Source organism: Arachis hypogaea, chromosome 17 (assembly GCF_003086295.3).
Source record: "Arachis hypogaea cultivar Tifrunner chromosome 17, arahy.Tifrunner.gnm2.J5K5, whole genome shotgun sequence".
In the NCBI taxonomy this organism is placed as follows: Eukaryota; Viridiplantae; Streptophyta; class Magnoliopsida; order Fabales; family Fabaceae; genus Arachis; species Arachis hypogaea.
The window spans coordinates 94,552,081-94,557,616 of NC_092052.1; the positions used below are offsets into that span (position 1 = coordinate 94,552,081).

Consider the following 5,536-nt stretch of genomic DNA (forward strand, 5'->3'; position numbering starts at 1 on the left):
AAGGAGTGAAGCAAGTGAACCCCAACAGGTTGTATTGTTAAGTGACTGTCTTTTATTCAAAATTGCTGTGATTGAAAGTGATATTATACCCATATCTGTCCTTCTGTCTAGTATAGTTTTTCTGCAATTCAATAATCAAGATGCTTGATCATTTACAACACCATACTCTCCAAACTTGTTTGCACTCAATATTTCAAAAATGCATCACATGAAAGTTCTTTGCAAAGAAGGATTGAGGAATTAAACAATTTTGAGGCAAGCAAAAGATTAGGAAAAGTGGTGGTTCTAGTTGTATGATTATGTATTGAGGTTGCATGCTTATGAAAACTTGCATGGGAGCTCATAGGCGGGACATAGAGTTCAAAGAAGTGTTGTAGAGAATCTCAAACATTTATTGATCCAAGAAGCAGCAAACAAAACAAAAGAAAATAAAGAAAATACAAAAACAAAAAGAACATGGCCCAAGGCTCTGAGCATCAATTACTAGGCAAAAAAGAAGAAAGAAACAAGAACTCAAAGAGTTATTATCCTAGTAAATGCTTGTGGTCGAACTGTGTCAAAGAGAGAGGCTTGAGCAAGTAAATCCTAAGGGGTGCTTCAACACCTAATACCTTAAAACCAACTGGTTTAGGAGTATTGATTGAAAGCTTATCTAAAGAGCCGCTTTGAGACATGACACTTAAAGTCAAAGCCAAAGCACAGAAACTATAAGCTGCTTCAAGGTGATTACCTATAGAGAGATCTCTATGATATTATTTGGATGAAAGTTCTAAGACCTAAGACTCCCAAGATGTAGGGAATAGAAAGCACTGAAGCCCTTGCATGAGCATATAATTTGGAGTTCACCCCACTGTCACTTAATCACTTCACTCACCAGACAGAACATTTAATTCTTCAAATCCATTCTAATTGAAAAAACCTTTGAGCATAATTCTTTTCTTGCTTGGGGACAAGCAAGCTTTAAGTTTGGTGTTGTGATGACAAGTCATCATAGCCTAGTTTCACTAGTTTTTTTTCCTTTGTTTTCATTTAGTTTTATGCACTTTCTTAAGCCATAAGTAAGCAAATTGGGTTGAATTTCATGTTTCTTTTGATTCAATCAACCATAGATAAATTGATGCATTTTCATGAGTTTTTGTTCCATAATTGCTCATATGACAAGAAGAAGAACAACTCTCATGATTATGGCATAGCTTTGATACAATTGTTGATTGATGATAGGTGGAATAAAGCTTGGAAGAAGGTCGCAAGAATAGGCTTGAAAAGAGGGATCAACGTTTGAGCTAACGTTTGCCTCAAACGTTAACTCAAACGTGAGAAGCAGCTGAAGAACACCCCTGGTTGTCGCCAACATTTGCGCCAACGTTTGCCTCAAACGTTGAGGCAAACGTTGGCTGAAGAAGAAATAGGGGAAGGAGCCAACGTTTGCGCCAACGTTTGCCTCAAACGTGAGGTCAAACGTTGGTGCCAAAAAGAAGAGAAATAGCTCTCTTGGGCACAGCAACGTTTCAGCCAACGTTTGCCTCAAACGTGAGGTCAAACGTTGGCTACATTTTGGCAAGAAAGAGCATGGAAGAGCACCCTTGATTGATGGGTTAGATGAGCCACGTTTGCGCCAACGTTTGCCTCAAATGTTGGGCCAAACGTTGGCCAAAAAGGGGGCCTGGGAAGAACCAAGTTTGAGCTCACGTTTGACCTCAAACGTTGGCTCAAACGTGGATGACAGCAAGAAGGGCATCTGCATAATGCCTCACACAAGGGACGTTTGAGTCAACGTTTGCCTCAAACGTTGACTCAAACGTGAATGGTTCAGGGCCCGGTTCACAAATGGATTTCTTCCCAACACCAAGAGCAATCAATGGAGGTTACTATCAACCCAATTCCATCAAGACTAAAGGCCCAATTCAAGGCTTAATGATCATTGGAAGAAAGTGAATAAATAGCTTAGGATTTGAAGTTTTAGGAGCTTTTCTTTTTAGAGTTTTCTTTAAGAATTTTCATAGTATTCACAGTAGAGATCTTTTGGGTTTTGAGCTGTTTTGGAGATTCTGAGTCTTGGAGAAGGAGAATTGAATTCTCTTCCTCTTAGTTTTCTTATTTTTCAATTTCATCTACACTTGTCTTGAGTCTTGGGTGTTGAAGAATTGAGGAAATTCTGTCTCAATCTCACCTTGAGATCTCTCTGTTTTTCTTACTGCAGCTTCTGGAAAATTGAACTTGAATTTACATTTCTACATTGCTCTCTTCTTTAATTTGGCAATTGCTCTCTAAATTTGGATCTAAGAAGGCATTGAGATCTAGATGTAGTTATCTAGTCTCTTGGGTCCTGAGATCTATTGGTTTCCATTTTAATTTCCTTGTTTAATTACTACAGCAAGTTTATTTTCCTTTTAGTTTTGAGATCCGGTTCAACTAATTACATCAATTACTCTTCATTCTGTTAAGTTTTACTTTTCCCTGTTTAATTCCTACAGATCCAATTCCCATTCCCCTTTTATTTTTCAAGTCATTTATATTTCTTGCACTTTAAGTTTCTGCAATTTACATTACTTGCACTTTAAGATTCAGCTCTTTTTCTTTTTGTTCCCTTTAATTTCCTGCAAATCACCCACTCCCCTTTACATTCTATGCAATTTAATTCCTGTCAACACAATTTCACACAATCAACACTTGTTTGCTTGACTAATTCAACTACTAAACTAAAGTTGCTCAATCCTTCAATCCTTGTGGGATCGACCTCACTCCCGTGAGTTTTATTACTTGATGCGACCCGGTACACTTGCCGGTTAGATTTGTGTGTTTTGAATTCGTTTTCCAAAAATACACATCACTACCCTCTGCTTCTTCGTTCACTCCTTCTTGGGTTGTTGATGAAGTGGAGACTACTGCTACTTGGTTCCTCTCCATCTTCTTGGTGAGGTCAGCCAGCTGCTGGGTAATGAGCTTGTTTTGGGCCAGCAGAGCAACTACATTGTTTAACTCCATTACTCCTCTTGTGTTCCCTCTTTCGGAAGCATAGAAGTAGTCGTTCTCTGCTACTATTTCAATGACTTCTATGGCTTCCTCAATAGTCTTCTTCTTGTTCAAAGATCCTCCGGATGAATGGTCTACGGCCTTCTTTGACTCATAAGAGAGCCCTTCATAGAAAATGTGCAGCTGCACCCATTCGTTGAACATATCTGGCGGGCACCTCCTTGTTAAGTCTTTAAACCTCTCCCATGCTTCATATAGAGTCTCACCATCTTGTTGCCTAAAAGTTTGGACCTCAGCTCTCAGCCTATTGATTCGTTGAGGAGGGTAAAATCTTGCTAAGAATTTGTTCACCACGTCTTCCCATGTTGTCAAGCTCTCCCTTGGGAAAGACTCCAGCCACTTAGCTGCCTTACCCCTGAGTGAGAATGGAAATAAGAGCAGTCTATAAGCGTCAGGATGAACACCATTAGACTTCACTGTGTCACATATTCTCAGGAAGGTGGTTAGATGTTGATTGGGGTCCTCTTGGACACTCCCTCCGAACGAACAGTTGTTCTGAACAAGGGTGATGAGCTGTGGCTTCAGTTCAAAATTGTTGGCATGGATGGTTGGCTTTTGAATGCTACTTCCACAGTTCCCTGGGTTTGGATTGATGTAATAGCCTAAAACTCTTCTATCGTTCCCAGCATGATTTGCTCCACCTCCTCTGCCATGGTTGTGAGCCTCTTCTTCATGATGGTTTTCTATGTTTTCTTCCATGTTTGGTTCAAAGTATTCCTCAAAGTGTTCCTCCTCTTCTTCACCACCAACTACACGTTTTTCTCTTGCCTCCCTCTTTAGTCTAAGGAAGGTTCTCTCAGGTTCATAATAAAAGGAAGTTGAAGCCCCGCTTCTTCTCCCTGTCATATAACCAACAAGTACAAGCAAAGAGAATAGGTGCAGAAAGTATATCTGTCAGAATTACTGTTAGTGTGAGTGATGCAATATATCAAACAGTTAGTGGGTTAGTGAGATGAATAGTAAATAACAAAGAAAAAGTAAGGGGGAAGGGAAGAAGTTATCTAAAACAGAAAGTAAATGACTCAAACAGAAATTTAAATCAAACAAAAATAAAATGCTCAATCTAGTTATCCTCCAATCTAATCATTGTTGATGCACAATCAATCCCCGGCAACGGCGCCATAAACTTGATGCACGGAAAACTTGTCTCACAACAAATTCCCTTCGGCAAGTGTACCGAATTTGTCGTCAAGTAAAAACTCACAATAGAGTGAGGTCGAATCCCACAAGTATTGATTGATCAAGCAACTTTAATTAGAGGATTGTTCTAGTTGAGCGAATCCAGAATTTGAGTTGAGAATTGCAGAAAATAAAATGGCGGGAAGGTAATTGACAGGAAAGTAAATGCTAGAATTATAGATCTGAAAGTAAATGACGGAAGGTAAATTGCAGAATTGTAAATGGGAATGGAGGAATTGCTCATTAAAGTAAATAATAGAAATTAAAGAGAACGGGTAGGATCAGAAATGGGGAGTTCATTGGGCTTAGGAGATGTTGCATTCTCTGGATCAATTTCATTTTTATCTCTTCCTCAATCAATGCACTCATTGATCTCCTTGGCAATCTTAAGTGATTGAATTACAATTTCTTGTAATTCAATCTCTCAAATCTTGATCAATAGCCAATTCCTTGGTCAATTGCTCATGAGAAGAGATGAAGTATGGTCACTGATTATACCACATGCATTTCCCAAACCAAGTGTTGAGAGGATTATAGTCACATATCCATCCAAACCCAATTCGGTCCAGCATGAGAAAGCATTTCTAGCTTGATCTCTTCATTCCTCTTTCAAGGTTCAGAAGAGATCCAAGTATAAATAGCTTCTTTTTCAAGATAACTACTCAATTGGATGAAGATCGAAAGCTTTCAAGTAAAATCAAGAGAAATGATAGAAGAAGAATAATGAAAACTAGTATTGATCCATCAAATTACAACAGAGCTCCCTAACCCAATGACAGGGGTTTAGTTGTTCATAGCTCTGGAAAATGAAAACAAAGATGGAGAATACATCATGAAAACATAGAAGTGCAGAGAAAGTAAATACAGAGAGTAGTTCTATGCTAAGAGTCTCCCTATAATTTCCAACTCCCTAAAATATTTCAAAGATACTCCTATATATACTACTCTTCTGTTCTTCTAGTTGATTCTTCAAGTCTTGGGCCTTTGGATCCTGAGTTGGAAGCAGTTCTCTTCTTCATTGGGCTTAGCTTTTACTTGCAGAGAGAAAGTATGAAGTGGGCAGGGGCTTTGGCTCAGGAAGTTAGTGGTGTTAACGTTCATAAAAATATGGGTTCGAGAACGTTAGTGACAATCACCTTTTTTACTAACGTTCCTCACCAAAGTTAAAGGCCACGTTAACCTCAACGTTAGTGACACAAACGTTGCCACTAACGTTTCCACTATGTCCTTCGCACACGTTATTGGGACTCAACTTTCCCAATAACATTGAGAAGCCTCCCCCTTCCCTACGTTAGAGCCCACGTTAACTTAGTTAACGTAGGCT

The 5,536-nt window shown here is 39.0% G+C and overlaps 1 non-coding gene across 1 annotated transcript; it reads left to right on the forward strand.

Annotated features, from left to right (window-relative positions):
- Positions 1–3,172: 3,172 nt before the first annotated feature.
- Positions 3,173–3,279, forward strand: LOC112768884 (small nucleolar RNA R71). Its single transcript, XR_003186263.1, has one exon. It is a non-coding gene; the product is annotated as a small nucleolar RNA R71 (small nucleolar RNA).
- Positions 3,280–5,536: the final 2,257 nt, after the last annotated feature.